This window comes from Gossypium raimondii, chromosome 9 (genome assembly GCF_025698545.1).
Source record: "Gossypium raimondii isolate GPD5lz chromosome 9, ASM2569854v1, whole genome shotgun sequence".
In the NCBI taxonomy this organism is placed as follows: domain Eukaryota; kingdom Viridiplantae; phylum Streptophyta; class Magnoliopsida; order Malvales; family Malvaceae; genus Gossypium; species Gossypium raimondii.
This window is the reverse complement of record NC_068573.1, coordinates 13,220,918-13,243,979: the sequence shown is the minus strand read 5'-3', so window position 1 is coordinate 13,243,979 and position 23,062 is coordinate 13,220,918. Positions and strand designations below refer to the sequence as shown.

Genomic DNA, 23,062 nt, shown 5'->3' with positions numbered 1-23,062 from the left:
TTTAAGTATTCTCTTTGACAAGAATGACTCCCATACTTTCTTATAATCCATTGGGATCTCAGATTTGTCACAACATCAAACACTTGTTGAAGAAAATCCCAATTTATATTGTTCATGATAGGGTAGTACTCATTTTCTTCAACATTAGGTAAATTAAACAAATCATTGATGGACTTAGAAGTAAGAGGTACATTTTTCTTTCGAACGATGACTTCAGTAGCATCTTGCGTAGTCAAACTAGCATAGAATTCTCGAACTAATTCATCATGGAGAAGTGAACGAGCATCACAGAATCGTTTCCACTTGAGAGCATTGATTATCTTTCTAATCGGCACAGGAACAACCATCACATCATTTCTCTTCAGGTTAAAACCTTTTTCCGGCATCATAGGTTGATGCTTGAAAATTGAATCAAATCGCTCTTTCACTTCTTCATAACGACAATCGGGTTTTCAGGAGTAGTCTTTGACGATCTAGTTCTTTTGCAAGACATGGCATTTTCCCAAAAATTCGACAGACTTTCTGCACAAAAGATAAAAGAGAAATCGACAAAGTAGGTATAACTTGCGAGAAATCGACAAAGTAGGTATAACTTGCTACAACAAAAATCTTGTGACAACAAGGATGATGCAACAACTATCTCTTTACGGAAGTAATAGGGAATTTCAGCAAAAAGAAGAAAAGAACTAGGGTTTCTGTCGGGATTTGAGGTCGACAGGACAAAAGGGAGGTTTAGGGATTTTTAAGGTGTAAGCAAATTGCTTTGAAGGATATGAAAATTAGTAGAATGAAGAGGGGTTTATATAGGGAAAATTTAGGGCAACATATAGCAAAAATTCAGCTACATGAAAGTTACTTGGGCAACAAGTAATAGGTGTGACAGTAAGGCATAGATTTTTCCCTCCTTTTTGCTGTCTTGGGCCTCAAACTCAGACTGTCTCTTAAGAAAAAAACTAATTAGTACTTGGGTCAAATTTGACCCCCTTTATTAACATAAAAATTTAAAATTTAAAGTGAACAAAATTAAACTTAAAAATTTTAATTAGAAAATTTCTTCTTAACAAATTACATTAAATTAATTCCCAGGAAAGGTTGGAGGGGTCACAGCAGTCCCGCTTAAGTTCCAATCTCCTTAGACAGAATTAATTAAATGTAATAAATTAAGAAAATAAATTCTAATTATTTATTTATTTACACAATGAGTTTATGAAAAATTAAAGGTCTACTAGTTTGAGCAAGGATTCAATTCGCTCAACTTCACTATCCCAGTAATGTTTGAGACGTTGACCATTAACTTTAAACGTACCTCCGTAATTGTCATATAATTGAATATCTCTATAAGGATAAACTCGGTAGATGGTATAGGGTCCTTTCCATTGGGATTTCAGCTTCCCAGGAAATAACTTCAGCCTTGAATTAAACAACAACACTTTCTAACCTTCTTTAAACTCACGAAGTTTTATATGAATATCATGCCATCTCTTTGATCTTTCGTTGCATATTCTGGCATTCTTATAGGAAAACAACCTCAGCTATTCCATCTCATCAAGTTGTAACATCCTTCTCTCACCGGCTTGCTTAAGATCAAAGTTCAATTGCTTCAAATCCCAGTAACATCCAACTCTAATGGCAAATGACATGCCTTTTCAAAGACTAAGCGATAAGGAGTCACTCCTAATGGAGTCTTAAATGTTTTTCGTTAGGCCTATAACACATCATCGAGCCTTCGAGACCAATCTTTTCTGCTGGGGTGTACTACCTTTTCAAGGATACCTTTGATTTCACGGTTCACTCTTTCAACTTGCCCATTAGACTGGGGGTGATAGGTAGTAGCAATCTTGTGCTTCACATCATATTTATCAAGCAACCACTTAAGCCATTTGTTCACAAAGTGAGAACCTTCATCACTAATAATAGCTCTTGGTGTCTCAAATCGTGTAAACACATGCTTTTATAGGAATCACATGACTACCTTAAGATCTAACATCTGATCCGAAAAATGGTCCTTCCTAGTGGCTTTGTTCAACTTTCTGTAATCAATATAGATTATCCAATAGGTAACAGTTCTTGTTAGAATTAACTCGTTACGCTCATTTTCAACAATCGTGATTCCACCTTTTTTTGGCACCCACTGTACCGGACTTACCCACGAACTATCTGACATAGGATAGATGATTCCCGCATCAAACCATTTGATCACTTCCTTTTTCACAACTTCTTTCATAATAGGATTGAGCCTCCTTTGCCCATCAATCTGAGCTTTTTCACCTTCTTCTAAAATGATTTTATGCATGCAAAAAGAAGGGCTTATACCTCGAATGTCAGCTATGGCCCAACCAATTGCTTTCTTAAATCTCTTTAAAACATCAATCATTTGTTCCTCCTGATCTTTCGTTAGTTCTGCTGAAATAATCACAGGCAAAGTAGAACAATCACTAAATAAACGTATTTCAAAATGGGAAGGAAGTACCTTTAGTTCGAGTTTAGGTGGTTCTTCAATTGACAACTTGGGTTGCACAAATTCTTGACTTCTAACTCCAACGGTTCAACCCGTGTGGATTGAAAAAAATTTCTCGGATTGGCTTCCCTCAAAGCCATGTTTTCTTCACCTTCTTCATCCTCCAAAGGGTCAAAATCTAAGGCTTTCTCCAATGGATCTTCCTCAAAATTGCTTTCCATAGAAACCAAGGTTTCTATCTCTTCCATAACTAAACACTCCACTGCTGGATTGGGAAATTTCATTGCTTTAAGAATATTAAAAGTTACCTGGTCGTCTTGAACTCGCATGGTGAGTTCGCATTTCTGCACATCAATTAACGTCCTCCCTGTGGCTAGGAAAGGTCTCCCAAGGATAATTGGCACTTTCTTATCTGCTTCAAAATCTAAAATAATGAGATGAGCAGGAAAAATAAATTTATTGACTCTTATGAAAACATCCTCGATCTTTCCTTCGGGATATGCTACCGATCGATCCGCTAGCTGAAGCGTCACAATTGTAGGTCTTACTTCACCTATCCCTAACGTTACAGGGTATAGTAAAGCTTCTTGGGTCTTTCAATTTCGATGGTAGTTTGTTCTGCAGGAACACACTGCATTCCTTTGTCAAGGCAACAGTCTCATACTCACTCAGTCGTTTCTTCTTGGACAGTATATCCTTCATAAACTTCACATAATTCAACATTTGTTCTAAAGCCTCCACCAACGGAATATTGATGTGTAACTGCTTCAAAACATCCAAAAATTCTTGAATTGCACCTCATGTTTCTGCTTGTTTTGCTGCAATCTTTGCGGATATGGAGGTGATGGAACTTTAAGTTGAAACGGAAAACTTTTTTGAGCAGGTAAATCTACATCCAAAGAAGATGTTAAAGTATCTAAATTTACTAGGTTAGGATTTACCTTATTAGTCTCTACAGATTTTGACTCCTTTGGTGTAGGAACTTCAACATCTGGTTGATTCTTCCCAACTGGCTTATCTTTGAAATCAATCAATCGGGGTTCTAGAATTTTACCACTTCACAATGTCACTGTCTTGATATGTTTCTTACCCAAATTTCTTGGATTCTCAGTATCGCTCGACAAGGTTCCTTGCGGTCTATTACATAGCTCCATAGCCAACTGACCCATTTGGTTTTCCAAGTTTTTTAGTGTTGCTGCTTGGCTTTGGATCAAAGCATCATTCTTTGCCATGCACGCTTTCAACAAGTTCTCCAAACTATTTGATGCCTCAGCTTGAGGTGGTTTTGGAGCTTGCTGATTAAACCCTTGAGATTGGTTGGGTCTTTGCTGCAATAAGTTGTTGTTCAGTCCATTTCCTTGGTTGCTCCAAGAAAAGTTAGGATGATTACGCCATGAAGGATCATAGAAGTTGGATTGGGGTCCTTGTCTACTCCTATTTTGATATTGGTTCCCCACATAGTAAACTGACTCAGGATTTGGTGGAAAATTCTCAAAAGAATGACCTTCCCCATAGTACACACAAGAAACTACTTCAAACGAACTTGGTGGCTGAACTGCAAAATTATTAGTACTATTAGTGGTTAACTATTTTAACATAGAGGAAATAGACGATACCTCAGCTAATAACGAAGTGAGGGAGTCAACTTCATGAACTCCGACTACACGTCTTCCTGAAGTTGTTTGATTTGTTGGCCATTGATAGTTATTACTCGCGATCCTCTCGATGATCTTATAAGCCTCATTATAAGGCTTAGAGAAAGTTGCACTAGTCGCGGAAGCATCTACCATCAATCTTGTATGTGCATTGAGACCATTATAGAATGTCTCCAACTGAATACAGTGAGGAATCCCATGATGAGGATACTTATGACGTAACTCCTTGAATCGCTCCCAAACCTCATACAAAGACTCATCATCCAATTGTTGGAAAGTTGTGATCTCGTTCCTTAGCGTTTTTGCTAGGTGGGAAATACTTAACCAAAAATCTCTTTGCTAATTCTTGCCATGTAGATATGAAACCTGGTGGCAATGAATTGAGCCATGCTCGTGCTCGATCTCATAACGAGTACGGAAACAACTTCAACCACAGTTCGTCTTCAATCACATCGGCTATCTTGAATGAATCACTCACCTCCATAAACAATCAAAGGTGGAGATGTGGATCTTTCATGGGCATACCACTAAATTGGCCCACCGTTTGTAGCATTTGAAACGTCATTGGTTTCAATTCAAACTGAGTTGCCTCAATATCTGGCCTTCTACTTCCTAGGTTTAGCTCACTGAAAAGTGGCACAGATTATTGTCTGGTGCATCTATCCCTATCATCGGCAATGAGGATAGGATTTCGTACATTATCGGCTTCATTACCTTGATCTTGATTCTGATTTCCAAGGTCCATCTCGACTTGTTTTTGAGCTGTTCATTCATGTCTTCTTTGTTTGAAAGTAAGCTCAATTTCAGGGTCTACAGGGAGTAAATCGATAATTCGATCTATGCTCATAAACACCTAAACATAAATTAACAAAAATTTAAAAGAATAAGTTAGTAATATTTGAAATAAATCAAATTGAAAATAAATAATTTCACGAAAAATGACTATGGCAATAGTTGACAATCCCCGGCAACGGCGCCAAAAACTTGTAACACTAAGGTTTGTGCAAGTGTACACAGTCGTTATCAAGTAATAAGTAAGTATCGAGTTATCGTCCGCACAGGGATTGTATTTGTGCTAAGTCACTTAATTTGTAAAATTATATTAACAATTTGATAAATAAAAACACAATATAGTTGAGAAGTGGTGATTAAAATATATTAAACTAAATGCAATGATCCCTAATGCAAATTATCCTAAGTATGCAAACTATATGAATGAAATAGATTTTAGTAAAATTAAACACAAATTGCAACAATTATAACATAAATAAACTAGGACAATTACTTTAATTAAACTCAATTTATTATCAACATGCTTAATAACATTTGGAAAAACATTCCATGGTAACTCGATCTTTCCTGAGTTTGGAAACCACATTAGGTCCTTTCGGAATACTTTACTTAGTAAATACGCATTTTACTGATCCTTATTTACTAAGGGTTTCTTAGCATTCGTTTGAGGTAACAGGGACGTGTTAGGTTTGAAACAATTTAATCACACAAATCTAAAAACTATGCAAATAACAGAGCTTGGTTAGAGTTGTTATGCAACCTACAATTCAATCGAGTTAGGATCTAAATTGAGCATGCAAATTTCAATTATGCGTCCGTTATTCGTCGTCTGGTTAGGATCGCTCAGCTAATTCAGGTGCATTTCAATCAAGTATGAATGAAATACATACTTGATTTGAATTGAAAACATGATCGATTGAGGCACAAACATTATAACCATGAATCAAATAAATATTATTTAATCAAAATAATCATCCTAGCTTAAATAAAATTCAGCTATCATTGTTGTAAACAAGAAAAAAGAACACATAGTAAACATCTTTATATTAAATTAAATAAAAGAAATATTAAACCCAATTCAGAGTGGCTGTCATCCAAGAACCTGACTGACAAGGCTCCTTCGCTTCTTTGCGTTGCTCCTTTGCTGATGGCTCTCCAAGGGTTCTTTAAGAGGCTTAATTGCTAAAATCCTTATGCAAGGATGATGAAGGGGAAAGATAGCTAAAAGAGTTGAGAGAATGATGAATGAGTGAGAGATGATGGGATGAGGGATGATTCAAAATTTGAGAAATGAGCACTTATTTATAGGTGAGGGAAGGGAACTAGTTTGCTAAAAACAGGAGTGTCCATCCTTTGAAACTTCCTCCAAGAGTGTCCGGCCATGAATTGAGGAAAGGTGGCTGAATTTTCCTTAATTTTTGGTAAATTTGAGTGCCAGAACAACTCAAGACTAAGACTCGGTCATCAGTAAATATTCGAGAAAATCTCAGATTTCTTTAACTCTTCAAGGACTTTGTATAATTAAACTAAAAAATGGTTTATGAAATCCATGTCTAGCCGAAAATTGGGTTGACTTGGTTCCCAATTTGGACGATTTTGCAATTAGAAGAAAACTCTCAAACCTGTCCAAAACTAGTAGATAGTTTAGATGACTGAATAATATAATTTAACAACTTAAATTAATCAATTTACTTAATTAATTAAAACCCAATTTGTTAATGAAATATTAAAAATGAATTATTAAATATAAATTTATATTTTAGTATTTAATTTAATCATGCATGGCTCACTTTATAGCTTAAAAATATAATATGCTCAAATTAATATAAAATAAACCATTTTATGCATGAAAACTATATAATAAAGTATAAAGTCACATTTTAATAATTTCTATGTCCTAATTTCATATTTTCGTATATTTCATCAATTTATTAAACAATTACTTGGTTTTAACAGCAAATTTAAGTAAAAAGGTGATGAATTATAATAATCCTATATAGTTTTCAGTTTACAATGCCTGTTGGAGCAATTACGTCACCCTCGATTAGGTTATCCATCCGTCGCATGCACTCCTCAACATCCCTTAAGTCCTTGTCTTTCTCAACATCAGAGACATGCACAGCGACAGAGGATTCCATCGATCTATCTCGGTCTCCTAAGTCATCTTCCTCGGAGGAGTGTACATACTCGTAAATGAATGGTGTGAACACTGTAAATTCTGGGAGTGAGGTCGGGCTTAACTAATGTAATGTGGCTACAATAGAATGGTTATAGGCCCTAGTATAAGCGTAGAACAAATTTTGTGATCTATCCATATCCTCTATTGTAGCAACAAGCTTGATCTGGTTAGTGCTGATGCAATTGGCCAAATTCTCAATATCCTTCATTTTGTGCAACAATAATGTCTTTGCAGTCAAGTTTGTTCCCTTGCTTTCAGCTTTAGTTTTGCCCTTCCTTGTCTTGCTAGTCTCTACCTTCTTCATAGTCGGTGTATCTTTGCCACGAGTTATTCTTTCAATGGAGGCTTCATTGATTGGGCCTTTATTTTCCAGAACGTCTTCATCATCACGGGGCATGATCCCTTTCTACTGGAATTTTTAGCATCACCAACGACGGGAAAACCAAAATTCTAGTTTGCCTTGCGGCGCAATCAACAATTTTCTATTTAAGTATTATGCCGACATTCAATCTTTTTGCCCTTGACAATTGTATGTATCAGGCATATTGTATCGAGGTTGACTCTGGTGCTGTGAGTAGAAGGAAGTAGCCTACAGTTGACAAAATGAAACTAGATTTTGCTTTGCAGTGTTAGGAAGTGGCGGTGCATTGTATAAGTATTTTGATGTGAAGCCGTCCACAATGCTCATTTGACACATTAATCTTTCACCAGTAGGTCCGTTTTGGTGTCTGTGATATCCTCAACAAACTTGGAGTGTTCATCAACATCCACTTTAGTGTTGTACAACTCATTGATTCTTGTAGCATCCCATGGGATTAAACCTTCTCGAGAAAAGATAAACTCTAACTCATGGTCATAAAGGTTAGCATAAAACTCACATACCAGTGAAAGAGAATAACTTCTAGGATGCATCCAGAAAGTCACCCACTTCAACATAGAGATGGTTCTAGAGACTTGTTTGCCCAAGTCTTATTGTTCCAAAAGAAGAATGCCCTATTCTGGGTGGAAGTTTCGCTTTAAAATTTTTTTTTGAAATCAGTCTTTGGTTGCTTTCGTTAAAAAGATCATCGGCTCCTTTCTGTCTATGGGCATGGAGGATTCCGACTCACGAACTGTAGTTGCAAAGGATGAGTGTTCTTCAACAGGCTTGGTGGCATTCTTGACTGATCCTCTCATTCTTGCCATATTTTGTTTGTTTTGTGGAGTGAAGATGGTTTAAAGGTGTAAAGGTACGAACTTGGGGAAGAGAAAGTGAATAAAAATAATTCTTTGCGTGTTTTACAATCAGCACATTGAAAAGGGGTTTATAGTGAGTGAAAGAAGAAGGTGGAAAGGTGTGATTTTTCTGAATGGAAATAAAACTGGCGAGAATAATTACGTCCAATGAGAATTGTGCCTGCTCAGACAGATTAAATGGCTAGGTGACTTTTGATCAAATGGTGGGATCTAAAATTTCTGATCTGCCCTCATTCTTGCTTACTTAGAATGACAGAACAATAGTATGAACTACGTTGACAATAAGGCCCAAGTGCGTCGAGAATGGTACCTAATTATTCTACAAAAAAAAACTTGAACAAAAAAACAATAAAATAACATAATGATAAATTCAATAAAAATTAAAATTTTTTGACCAATTTAATGGTCTCTGTCTGCTTGTGATTAATATTCTCAAAATAGTGTTTCAATCGCTGCTCGTTCACTTTGAACTGGTGTCCATCATGTAAACCTTTGATTGTGACTACACCATGAGGAAATACTTCGCAATTTACCCAGGTGCAATTTTAATCTAGAATTGAATAATAAAATTTGTTGACCCACGATAAATTATTGCTGCAAAATAATTCTGTCATGCCATCGTTTGGTCTTTTCCTTGTAAATTGTAGTGTTTTCATAGGCATTTCTCCTAATCTCCTCTAGTTCAGTAATATCCAACAGTCTTTTCATTCCGACCGCTTCATAGTCCATGTTCAGCTGCTTAATTGCCCACATTGCTTTGTGTTCTAGTTCAACTGGCAAGTGACATACTTTCCCAAAAACCAATTGATATGGAAACATCCCTAATGGATTTTTGTATGCTATCTATAATTCCCATAAAGCGTCATCCAATCGAAAAGACCAATCTTTCCTTAAAGGGTTTACAACCTTCTCAAGAATGTTCTTAATTTGTCTATTTGAAACTTTGCCTTGTCCATTGGTTTGAAGATTATAAGTAGTAGCCATTCTCTGGTTAACTTCATATCTCTTCAGTGCAGTTGCCACTTGGTTGCAATGAAAGTGTGTACCCTAATCACTAATCAATGCCTTCAGTGTGCCAAAGCGAGTGAGTATATGCTTGTGAAAATTTTTTAGCTTTGTCTTTACATCATCTTTTGGAACTGCAACAACTTCAACCCACTTCAAGACATAGTCAACAACTACTAATATATAAATATTTCCAAATGTACTTAGAAACAGTCTCATAAAATCTATACCCCAAACATCGAATAATTCAACCTCTATAATTGGCTGCTACAACATTCTATTGTGTCGGGATATAGAATTGGTACGCTAACACCTATCGCAATGATCTACAAATTTGTGGGCGTCTTTGAATAATGTCGGTCAATAGATTCTTGATTGGAAAACTTTAGCAACAGTTCTCATACCACCAAAATGACCTCCATAAGAAGCATCATGAAAATGCTTTAGGATTGAAAGCATCTCGTCTTCTGAAACACCTCGTCGAATGATGTTGTCATTGCATACCCTGAATAAATATGACTCGTTCTAATGATACTTCACTAAATTATAAAGAAATCTTTCTTTTTTTATGGCTTGTGACACCCAATAGGAGTTTTCCAAATACTAGATAATTAACAAAATCCGCATACCAAGGAATTGCATCTACAACAAATAACTTCTCATCCGAGAATGCATTGAAAATTTGAATTATGTTTTTGTCTTTGCTGCCAACTTCCAATCGAGATAGATGGTCTACAACTTGATTCTCTGAACCCTTACGGTCTTTTATCTTGATGTCAAATTCTTACAGCAATAATATCCAGCATATCAGTCTTGGTTTGAAATTCTTTTTCGTAAAGAGATATCTCAATGCAGAGTAATCAGTGAATACAATAACCTTTGCGCCAACAAGATAGGAATGAAACTTGTCGAAAGAAAATACTACAACCAACAACTCTTTCTCTGTGGTGGTATAATTGAATTGAGCCTCTGTAAGAGTTTTGCTAGCATAATAGATGGCATGAAATATTTTCCCCTTTCTTTGTACTAGAATCACACCCACAGCAAAGTCGATTGCATCGCACATAACTTCAAAAGGTTGAGACCAATCTAGTGCAACGACAATGGGTGCATTCACCAGTTGCTTTTTTAACTGAATAAAGGCATCCAGACATGCATCGCCAAAGAAATATTTTTGATTATATTCTAGAAATGAGCATAAGAGCTTTTCAATTTTTGAAAAATCTCTAATAAACCTTCGGTAAAACCCAGCATATCCAAAAAAACTGCGAATACCTTTAACGTTTGTTGGTGGAGGTAATTTCTCAATGATTTCCACCTTAGCTTTGTCTACTTGAATGCCTTGACTAGAGATGCGATGTCCTAACACAATGCCTTCAATTTCCATGAAATGACATTTTTCCCAATTTAGGACAAAATGTGTGTCCTCACATCACTTCAGTACTTTATCCAAATTATCCATAAAAACCTCTAAAGAGTCTTCAATCATATCTGAGAATATTGTCGTCATGCACCTTTGAAATGTGGCTGGTGCGTTGCAAAGACCTAAAGGCATACGGTGAAAAGCGAAAGTACCAAAGGGGTAGGTGAAGGTTGTTTTCTCCTGATCCTTCGATGCAATAGCAATTTGGTTGTACCCAGAATAACCGTCTAAAAAGTGATAATAGGCCTTTCCAGAAAGCTGATCCAGCATTTGGTCAATGAAAGAAAGTGGGAAATGATAGTTCTTTGTGGCCGCACTCGATTTGTAATAATCCATACAAACTCGGCATCTCGTGGGAATGCGTGTAGGAATTAATTCATCCTTATCGCTGCAAACCATAGTGATGCCACTCTTTTTAGGCAGGAATTGCACTAGACTTACCCAATTGCTATCAGAAATCGGGTAAATGATTCCAACATCAAGCCATTTTATGATTTCCTTCTTGACAACTTCCTTCATCTTCTTATTTAATCTTTTTTGGTGTTCAATCGATTGCTTGTTTTCATCTTCCAAATTGATTTTGTGCATGCAAAAAGAAGGGATAATACTTTGAATATCAGCAATACTCCAAGTGATAGCTCGTTTCTGTTGCTTGAGAATATAGACCAATTTCTCTTCTTGAGTTACATCCAATGTTGCGGAGACAATAACTGGGAGAGTATTGTGATCACCTAGAAAGACATATTTAAGATGAGGAGGTAGCGGTTTCAATTCAAGAGTAGGAGCTTCTTCAATAGATGGTTTGAAAATTGGGGTTGTTCTGTTGGCTAGGTCTAAGGATTCAATCTGCCATCCATGCTTGAGTTCAAGATTGTTAGCTTCAACCATGCTATCACAATTGTCTAAAGATTCGGCATCAAATGTCACTACAAACTCTTCAAAAAGTATTGTGCTTGTGTCATTGAATTCTTCCTCAATTAAATCATCTAACACATCAACAATATGGCATTCTTCTTTGTCCTTGCATTGAATAGATTCAAAAACACTGAAGGTGACTTGCTCATCATTAAGTCGCATGTTAGTTCACCTTCATAAACATCAATAAGAGTTTGACCAGTGGCTAAAAACGGTCATCCCAAGATTATGGGAACCTTCTTGTCTGCCTCGCAGTCAAGTATGATAAAATCAGCTGGAAAAACAAATTTATCCACACGAACTAACACATCTTTGATTTTCCCTTCAGGTTGAGCCAAGGATCGATCGGCTAGTTGTAATGTCACTATAGTAGATTTCATGTGACCAATCCCTAACTTTCTGAAAGTAGATAGTGGATTAGGTTAATGCTAGCTCCCAAGTCGCATAAAGTCTTTCCCAAATAATGATTTTCAATTAAACATGGGAGGGTAAAGCTCATAGGATCTTTCAATTTAGGGGGCAAGTTGTTTGTCAAAGCAACACTACAGCCTTCTGTGAGTGCAATAGTTTCAATATCAGTGAGCTTCTTCTTCATGGATAAGAGGTCTTTCATAAATTTCCCATAACTCAGAATTTGTACCAGAGCGTCTACTAAAGGAATGTTGATCTGCAGTTGCTTTAATGTGTCTAGGAATTAGTGATACTACTTGTCATACTCATTCTTCCTGAATCTTTGTGGGAAAGGTAAAGGTAGGGATACATCTGCTTCCGCCGACATCTTTGATTGTGTCGACAATTTCGTAGGTCAGACATTAGGCATATGAGTGACAATTCGTGGAACTTCTTTTTCTGATGCATCGAAAAACTCTTCAGATTCAAACTTCTCACTAGTGATCACTCCATCCATATCTTGAGGTGCTACAGTAGAGTCTATAAACGGTTCACCAATTTGTTTACCACTCCTAAGAGTGATAACCTTACAATGTTCTTTCCCCCTAGGGCTAGGGTTTTTCTTGTTACTAGGTAATGAGCCCGGTGGTCGAGTATTCAAATTTGAAGCAAGTTGTTCTAATTGTGCCTCTAATACGCGAATAGAAGATGAGTTCCCTTGTACGATAGCTTCCGTGCGAGTAATATGCTCCCGCATTAACACCTCAATAGTTGCTAACTGGTCAGAAGTAGAAGCTTGAGTGGACGGTTGTTGTTGATGTCCTTGAACATGCTTATATGGTATTGAAGAGTGTTGTGGTTACATCAGATTTTGGTAATGATGTGTCTGGCCTTGTTGTGGATGCACCTGAGTGTGTTGATTATAGTTCTACTGTTGTTGATTATAATTCTCTTGTCTGGGATTATAATTTCCCTAAGTAAATGTATTCTCATATCTGAATGTTGCAGCATTTTGTCTACCATTTTGAGTTCCCCAAAACAGTTGGTTGTGTGCAGAGTTGTTGTAAGAATTACCATTATAATTGTTGCAGATGTTGCTAATATAACAGACATTCTCTGTATGTTGTGGACAATCTTCATAGCTATGGTTGTCATTACAAATCTCACAACAAAAAGTAGGAAAATCAACTTGCTAAGTGACTTGTATAGGTGCAACGCCACTAGTCCCTTGCATATTTTTAATCATGTTTGTGAGCGAAGAAACTTGAGCACTTAGTGTGGTTATTACATCCAATTCAATAACTCCTGGAGTAGTTTTTACTTGTGCAGCTCTAGAGATAGGGTATTGATAATCATTCTGAGTAATTCTCTCAAGAATTCTCATAGCATCATTATAAGTACAACCCAACAGAGGTCCATTGGCTGATGCGTCGACAAGATTCCTTGTATGTGAATTCAACCCATTATAAAAAATCTCAATTTGTGTTTCTAGTTAAATGTCGTGTATAAGACAATATAGAAGTAAAGATTTATAATGTTCCCATGTGATGTGAAGATTTTTATCATCCAGCTGATGATAAGCAGTAATATCATTTCGAAGACGAGCATTCATTGTTGGCGGGTTGAATCATAAAACAAACTGTGTTGCTAGTACATCCCAAGAAGTAATTGATCCGATAGGTAGCCCAAAAAAACCAAGTACGGGCTCTTCCCTGTAAGGAATAAAGAAATAATTACATCTTCAAGGCATCATCAGGAGCGCCTTATTGAATAAAAGAAGCACAGATTAATAAAAATGATTTAAAATGTTCTCTTGAATCTTCATGTCGCAGTCCATCATATTGTTCATTAGAATTCAGGGTTTGAAACATTACTGGCTTGAGTTCAAAATTCCCAGCTTGGATTACTGGCCTAACAACTCCCAGTTGTAAATCATCTAAGATAGGCACTAGAAAATCTTGTATAGTCCTATTTTGTATGTGAGTAGCTTACGATAATAATGGGTTATTAGCATTTTTACATTGCATCGGGGTTATGGCTGCATTGTTTCCTAGTAGAGCCATATTTCTTTGTTCTTGAAGTCTACTCCGAATAGTCCTTTTAAATTTTGGATCAAAATCGGCAATAAAATTTGAGTTGCTTCGAGTCATAAAAAACATAAAATGAAGTTGAGGAAATAGCGACCAAAAGAAAAATAGTTAGTGAATACTAAATATTATATAAGGAAAATAAAGTGTAAAAACACACAAAAACAAAAATAAACATCAAACAAACTCCATCCTCGGAAATGACGCCAAAAACTTGATCGGTTGTTTAACATCACAGTAATAATGTGCAATCATACACTGTCAATGCAAGTATAGTAGACAGATGTGAGTCTATCGGATATCAATCCCACAAGGATGGTTGTCTTTCGTCTATTAATGTCGGTGTAATAACTAGATATAAACAAGATAAATTGTGAGGATAGTTATCGATGCAACAACTTGAAAGAAATAAAATAAAATATGATAATGATAAACTGGGATCCCCAACATGAATCTTCAGCAAAATACTAAGTGCTCGCAAGGTATAAAAGAATAGGTGATTATCGAGGCAATAAATTTCAATGTATATCTTACCAAGCATCACTCCTCTATTTAACCTGAGACTTAAACATGCACATTAACCCTACCTTCCGATGATGGTAATATGACACTATTAAGAACAAGTGGACTAAATTTCTCTAATCCTCACTCAACTTCTGTGTTAAAGAACATTCAAACCCAAGATTAAACAATAAAAGCAAGATTGAATAAGATAACATTTAACCAAGAATTCATGTGTACTTCTATACGAACAGAAAACAGAGAATAATCACCAATATTTAGAAAGAAATAAGAAAGACTCGATTGGAGAATACTATTCCTAGACAACTCGACTGAATCTCTCTATTCCCTCTTGTCTCCCACTTAGGTCTGCTCGTCAAAAGCTAGTCTGCATCAATTTTTACGTTGGCTCACCCGTGAGAGGCTTAAGCTACCATGGCTACAAGCTTCAAGGTAGGATGAAGAAGACGATGACTAATAAAAAAGCTCTCTCTTTTCTTCTCACATCAACCTTTTATGTCCTCGTCCAACAGTACAGGTGTCCTTTCCGCAGAATTATTTTGTCCTTGTACGTACATGTTGGTTATACCGGACTGGACAACTTATGCTTTTTTAGTTCTTATCCGGGCAGCTGTCAGGTGTGGCGATAATTCTGGACGCAATCTGGAATTAATTTATGCAATGACATTAATGCAAAAAGATAAAAAAAATTAAGGATAAAATAAGCTAGGATTCATTGAGTTATAAAATGCAATTTACTAAACTGAAAATGCTAAAATATATGCTAAGGATAACTAAATGAGAACAATTTAACCAATAAGTAAGGAGGAAAACCTATGTTCTTTCTAGTGCTATAAAGTGTGATGGATCTCCGACTAGCTTCCAACTCGATCGAGCTTGCGATAATCTGTAAAGTAAAGGAAAAATAACTACATAACCAATGAATGCTTAGTAAGCTTATATAAACTTAAACATAGCATTCCATTTCAATAATAAACACTATAGGTTAAATATAAACCTATACCAATGCCTCAATTTTTATCAAACCATAATCATCAACTCACAATGGAATAAGTCTATCAACACCATATATATACTTATCATTCCTAGCGTAGTAGGATTTCATAAGACTTTGAACCCTTCCATTTACTTACTTTAGCTTAAATAAAAAATCAATTCATTAATTAGCATATTTGTTCATGAACTAGGTATATTCATCCATAACATACGTAAACTTCACACATACAAGTACATCTTTTAACTCATCATTCCTTTTTCTTTCATCATATTACATTTCAACTATGAACTTACCAATTTCATTACCTTTTCATACCTGTTTCCTTTGCATATACAATACATAAGCATAACATCAACCATGATGACGAGATAGTGCATTTAACATACCTCTTTTGAAATCAACTACATGATAAACCATTTCATAAGAAATCACGTACTTTTAATTTATACCACCTTTTCATGTACATAAGCATATTAACAATTGAACACTTATTGTTTCAATGTATTTCATTAAGACTAAGCATGATATAATGCAATCATAAGCTTGGTACAAGCCTAAGCATCATCCACAACTCATGTTAGAGCATCAACTTATAAATCAATTGAAATAACATAAGGTATGTCATATACATGAACAACATCATTTGAAATCTTCAATTTCATGAGCGTAAATATACTTTCATTGAACATTACCTTTTCATTCCTTTTCATAAATTCATGACATAAGTCATTTGAATACTTACCATTCCTTCCCTTTTAATGCATGTTGAACCACTTAGAATAATATTGGATACACGGGAAAGCTCACACAAAGTGTGTTAAACATATAGTCGTAGCTTACACAACCTATAAAACGGGCCTGCTCACACAAGTTGTCAGTCGGAATGTAAGCTACACGATGCTACTCACACAAGCTGTCTAGTATTCGCAACTAATGTCGAACCTCAACCATCGGTAGGACATTCAAGACCAACACTCGAAACATTGTAACCTGGGTCTGCTCACACAAGCTATCGGTCAAAACGTAGCTACGCAATGTTGCTCACATAAGTTGTCAAGTATCCACAACACATATCGAAACTTAGCCATCTGTAGGACATCCAGGACTAGCCCTCGAAACATGGTAACCCTAATGACATGTCATTTGTATCCTATATTTTTCTAAGGTCCAAACAAGGCTCAATAGTCGTCATACATTGTTGAATTTCCATCGTTTCATGACAAGATAAATTGCATAATAACATATATATATTGAGTCAATCACAATAGAATCACATACTAACATTCAATTAATCAACATTATATAGAATTTAGTTCATACAAACTTACCTGGCTAAATTGTAGAAATGTCAAAATACAGGGAATTTTTGGTAATTTTCCATTCTTCTCGATTTTCCACTTGATCTTGATCTAAATTAATAATTTCACTCAATTTACTAATTTAAATAGTAAAAAAATTATTTTATGCAACTTATTCTTTTTATATTTTTATAAAATTGCCCCTAACATTTTACTTTTATTGAAATTAGTCCCTAGGCCTAAAACATACAAATTAACCATTGTTCATGCAAACCCATGCCAACTGAATACTCATGGCATCAAATACAGCCCATAATGCAACATTTTCACATCAATTCATTGTATTTTTACTATTTCAACAATTTAGTCCCTAATCGATAAATTCATCAAAATTACTTAACAAAATACTTTTAAATATCGATCAACATTTCAAATTCATCATTTAACATCTAAAATCACAAGGATTTATCAATGTAAACATTCAAAATCTTTAACAATTTCGAAATCGAAGGTAAGGGATAGCTAAACCTAGTTGCAACGATCAAAAAATATAAAAATCATTAAAAACGGGTGCAAAATGGACTTACATTTACAAAATGAAGCATAGTCGAACCTAAATTCTCCATAGCCATGGATTTTGGTTGAAACAAAGAAACTTAAGGTTGAAGATGGCCACTTTTGTATTATTATTACTTTATTAACCTTTTTCTTTCTTATAATAATAAATTAACTTATAAAACATATAAAATTAAAATATTTTAAAGCTTAAAATCATCCCACCATATTAGGTATGGGTAAATTACCCATTAAGGCCATCCAACTATAATTTTTATCAATTTACACTTATAAATATTTTTATCAAGTTTTATGATTTAGTCATTTTGCTTAATTAACTATCGAAACGTTAAAATTTCGTAACATAATTTTAATACAACCTTAATGACACTCAATAAATATTTATAAAATATTTACGGCTCGGTTTATAGAAATGAGGTCCCGAAACCTCATTTTCTAAAACCACTTGACTTTAAGGTCTTACCACTTGAACTAATTAATCATTCAAATAGCATAAATTATCATATCAAAAACCTTTTAAAAACCATAATTGACTTGTAAATATTCATAAATAAGTTTTACAAACTTACTCGTCATATTTGATTGTCCTAAAACCACTGTCTCCGACATCATTGAAAAATGGGTTGTTATAAATATAGTATGGAGTAAATAGGAGGCCCTGCATGGGGGTTGTATGTAATCGATATATTGGTAAATTGTCTATAAATGGAGTTTTAATGGTAATCCCATGTTCTTTTAAGTAGTTGTCGCTACTGGTTCGGAAAGAACGATAGGATTTGAAACTCCGAGCTATAGTAAAGGTGAGTTTCAGATGAGTCTTTATCCTGACTCATGTATGTTAATTTATAATGGAATATCATATGTTGATGTCATCTTGGATAACTTGTGAGTGTATGTGTGTGCATGAAGTATCGCAAAGTTGATGCATGTCTACAAATGAGATATATGAGTTACCACATAAATAAGATGATGTGTGGTATGTCTTCATGTGAAATCTGGTATGAAATAGTATGAATTTGTCAGGAGTGTAAACGAATCTTGGTAAGTGTGTTTTGTGTTAAATGAGTAAGATAACCATTTGTGATGCATTTGGTAAGGCAGGTACATTGCTAACTGGACTGGTAGATCACACTATGAATATATGTATAAGACCATGTAGTAGAGACCCATAGAATCATATGAAAATAAGAATACTCATGGTGTAGTCTCCGATAAGATGTAAACCAGACTGGCAGATCTCAATATGAATATGTGTGCATGACCATGTGGGAGAAACTTGTGGCACCTTCTAAGATAGTCTACTAGGATAATAAACTCATAATGATCTATAAAGCCTTTGTGGCATATTCTATAATGCCCTTGAGGTGAAATATGGATAATCGCCTTAGTGGAGATATTAGGGTAAGTTTAAAGACTTCTTCACTAGATGACTATATTGTAGAGGTCTGGATAAGTTTGAAAATATGTCTTTTTGGATAGTCTAATGACGAAATTTGAATATGACCTAAGGGTATTTCCTGAAAGAGTTCTTAATAGTGTTTCTGGAGGGTGAATCTACCATAGTGTTTTGTAACTATGAGTAGTATAAGTGTTTGTCGGATCTGAGTTGTTTGTCAAACTAGAGCGTTCTCATGATATGAAATAAGGTTGTTTATTATGACTTAGAATACATCATTCATCAGAATAAGTTGTCATCTAGGTTGAATTAAGATCTGACTGTTATCCTGATAGCTACCAAATTCAACATGATAGTCCGTCAAAGGTAGTATTCGTATAAAGCTCACCTTAAGAGACCAATTATTATAAGAATCCACCAGGAGTAACATCTATTTGTATCGTCTGAGAGAAATATTCAACATCTATTTGTTTGAGAATATGTTAAAAATATATTTTGTATAAATATCGCTTTGAGAAATGTAGTTGTTTTTAAAGAAGAATATAAGATCTGCGTTGAGTGGTGAAATCTAAATTCTACGTGATGTAAGATCTGTATGTAGGATGGTCAAGTGTGATGATTGGCGTATATGTGAGCAAACGATATTAGAAAAAGTATCCGCCAAAGAATGAAAAGAAATCCAAAATCTTCAAGTTAATGAATCCAACCATAAACACTTTAAGGTTTTCTAGGTTAAAATTCATTAAGTTCTTTTGAACTTACAAACATCTATTTTTAATGCAAGTTCTTATTAAAGTGTTGGTAAGTTGGGAGGGACCAAGCCAGGAATGCGTCAAGGTTGAATTTCAAGTTGCGGTATTATGCATACAGGGAACACCTTAGGAATATGGCACGTAGTGCACTTCACTAGAGAATTCCATCTTTAGCAAAGTTTTAAATTGTAACGTCATATATTGATTTTAAAATTTTAATGTATCATTAAACATCCTCTTTTATGTTTAGGAACATTACAAAATGAAATAAGAAGTATGTTTTAGAATACTGTTACTTCGGTTGTAAAGTTTTTGCTAAGTGTTTATGCGTTGTAGGATACAATATCTAGACTGGTGGTTCAAGTCGGGTAAAGGGTGTTGCAGTTTATTTGGTATCAAAGCTTTCAGTTTAGTCGATCCTCTGAAAGTTATGTGAGAGTTAGCACTGTATGCATAATATGCCAAAACTGGGTTAGTCCCTCAGGTAAGTTAAAAACTTTTCTTTATGGTAGATACTTGGGTATATTGCTGACATTGTAGTAAGAAAAACATTTGGGAAGGAAAACAATAACTTTCTTGATAAAATATAAGGAAAACGTTACAAGAGGAATAAAAAATACAAGGAGAAACATAACAAAATTCTCAGTTCCCTCCATCAACGGGCTGGTCAGTTGGTTTGGTGGGGACTTCTTCTGTTTGGGGGCACTCTCTAGGGGCATTCTATAGGTCTATCAAGCCTTCTAAGTCCTCATCCTCATCGTTTACTTTTGGCTTAGTGGGAATGAAAAAGCCAGCTGATTGCTTCCACTCCCTCTGTAAATTTTTCCACTCCTCGCCCTTAGGGTTATATATGCTGAAGTTTAGGGAGTCAATAGAGACCTTTTGGAGACATTAAAATCTACTTGACTAAGATTTAGAGGGCCCACAACTACATAGGCATGGAGAACCAGGTTAGACCTTAGTGCGGGCAGAGCCTCTGTTAGATTTTTCCTTTTGTCCTCCTGGCATTTTCTTAGAGCTTCTTTGTTGGATTGGCGTAGACTTCCAGCTCTGCTAAGTGGCGTTGTTCTTGGGCTTTATGTTTCTCCACCCAAGAAGACTTTCTACCCTTTATCATATTTTTCTCCTCCTCTACCTACACACACTTAGTTTGGCTATCCTTATACTTAGCCTTCCCTGCTAGGATATAGAAGTTGAGATCCTCGATCTGGCTCACAGCGCCTTGATAAGTTTGGCGTAGCTGAGGCAAAGACTATTCGCCAGATTTTACAACCTCCTCCAAGCTCGCCACTTTTAGCACTATTTTGATAACAAGCTTCCTAAAAGGCCTAACTCATAAGCTCGTATTCCATTGCTAAAGCTTCGGAAGACTTCGCTAGTAATGAAATAAGATATAATTGATAATTTGCATAAAAGAGTGAGAGAAGAGCCTCTTTCACCTGCTGAGGCACAAGGTCATTTTGTTTCTAGAAGATGGCATTTAGTGAGAAGGGAGTTGTCCCAGACCTCAATAGGTCCTATCAGGGAAAAATCTCATCTACTTCGCCAGTGGATGCATTGTAACAGCCCATTTTCAGTGAAATCAGAATAGTGGTTTTGGGGCCACAAATTTGATGTCAAAAAAAGTATTTTATTATTATTTTAAGGTCTGCGACATGATAGTAGCATCGTATAAAAATTTCATGGAGAAATTTTATCGTTTGCATGTTTAATTTGATAAAAAAAAAGACTAAATCGCATAAAGTAAAAAACTTGTGTTCTATTAGAAAAAGGTGTTAATTTGCTATGAAATTAGACCATGAGTGGTCTTAAATGGTAATTAAACCAATAAATTAAGTAGTAGACAATTATGGACACCATTAATGTGTTTGGTAAATGTTATATAAGTAATTTAATAATTAAATTAACAAAATAAGTAAAACAAAACAAATTTCCCTTGTCTATCTTCTTCTAGTCGAATCTTAAAGAAGGAAAATCACCATTTTGAACAACCAAGCATTCGACCAACATTTTCTAGTGCATGTAAGTGTATTTTTGTTTGGTTTTTAATGATTTTTATGTTTTTGGAGTCGTTATAGCTTAATCTAGCTATCCCATGGACTAATTTGCAAAACTATTAAAAGTTTAGGGTTTTACCATGAATGTATAATGGTTGTTTTTTATGTTTGAAGGATGAAAATGAACATTTGATGATAGTTGAACAACTTTTGTAAAGGAATTTTTGTTGAATTTGTCATTTAAGTATTTAATTGAAAAATAAAAAATGATCATGGTAAAAATGTGAAATAAATTAAATATGGGGATTGCTAGGGACTAAATTAATATTCGGCTAGCATGGGTGTGGACTAAATTGCATGAATTTTCATTTTTATGAGCTAGGGACTAATTTGAAATGAATTTAAAATTATAGGGGCAAAGTGTAATTTTGCAAAAACATGATTTTTTGATTCAATTGGATAGAATGAAGTTTGAATTAGTTAAATTTGATTATATAGATCAAGAAAAGCAACGTACGAATTTAGATCGGGGACAAGAAAAATTATTGGATTAATGGATCGTACTTCTCCATTCGTGTTTGAGGTAAGTTCGTATATTTAATTAGCATTGAATTATATTATTGGTATACAACTCTATGAAAGTATCCAACAAATTTTCAACGACTCGGATCCCGTTTGAACCATAGGAATATATAGGATACAAATGACATGTCATTAGGGGTTACCGTGTTTTGGGTGCTGGTCTTGTACGTCCTACTGGTGGCTGAGTATTCGGCATGTGTTGCGGTTACTTGACAGCTTTTGTGGGCAGCACGTGCAGCTACGTCCTGACTAATAGCTTGTGTGAGCAAACTCATTTATGGCTCGAGAGAGAGCATTCATATGAGATATGAGATAGTAGTGGTTTTGTCCACATGATGACACATAGTTTACGACACATAGTTTGCGAGATTATCGCCTATCCAATATCATTCTAGTCGTTCAACGGGTATGAAAAAGGAATGGTTCGACAAATGCTTTAATAAGTGTTGCTATGAAAGTATGGAAAGGTATGAGTTAGTGATGTTTGAAATATGCTTAGCCATGTGCTTGAAAATGTGAATGCTTATAAGTAGTGTGTACAAAAGCTATGATGTTTTGAGATGATTTGCTAAGCTATATAATTATCTAATTTGAAAGGTTATTATTGCTTGGGACAATGCCAAGTCAAGTTGGATTGTCTAAAATTTTTTATGCTTATAAATTGAAATGGTAAGCTTCGTTTGTGAATTATGAACTTACTAAGCATTGTATGCTTACTTTGTGTTATTTTCCTTTTGTGTTTTTAGATAATCAGATCATTTGGGTTGGAAGTTATTAGAGATTTCATCACACTATCCATCGT

At 35.1% G+C, this 23,062-nt stretch overlaps 1 non-coding gene across 1 annotated transcript; it reads left to right on the top strand.

The window, feature by feature from the left end:
* Positions 1-4,306: 4,306 nt before the first annotated feature.
* Positions 4,307-4,413, top strand: LOC128032868 (small nucleolar RNA R71). Its single transcript, XR_008189208.1, has one exon. It is a non-coding gene; the product is annotated as a small nucleolar RNA R71 (small nucleolar RNA).
* The last annotated feature ends 18,649 nt before the right edge of the window (positions 4,414-23,062 follow it).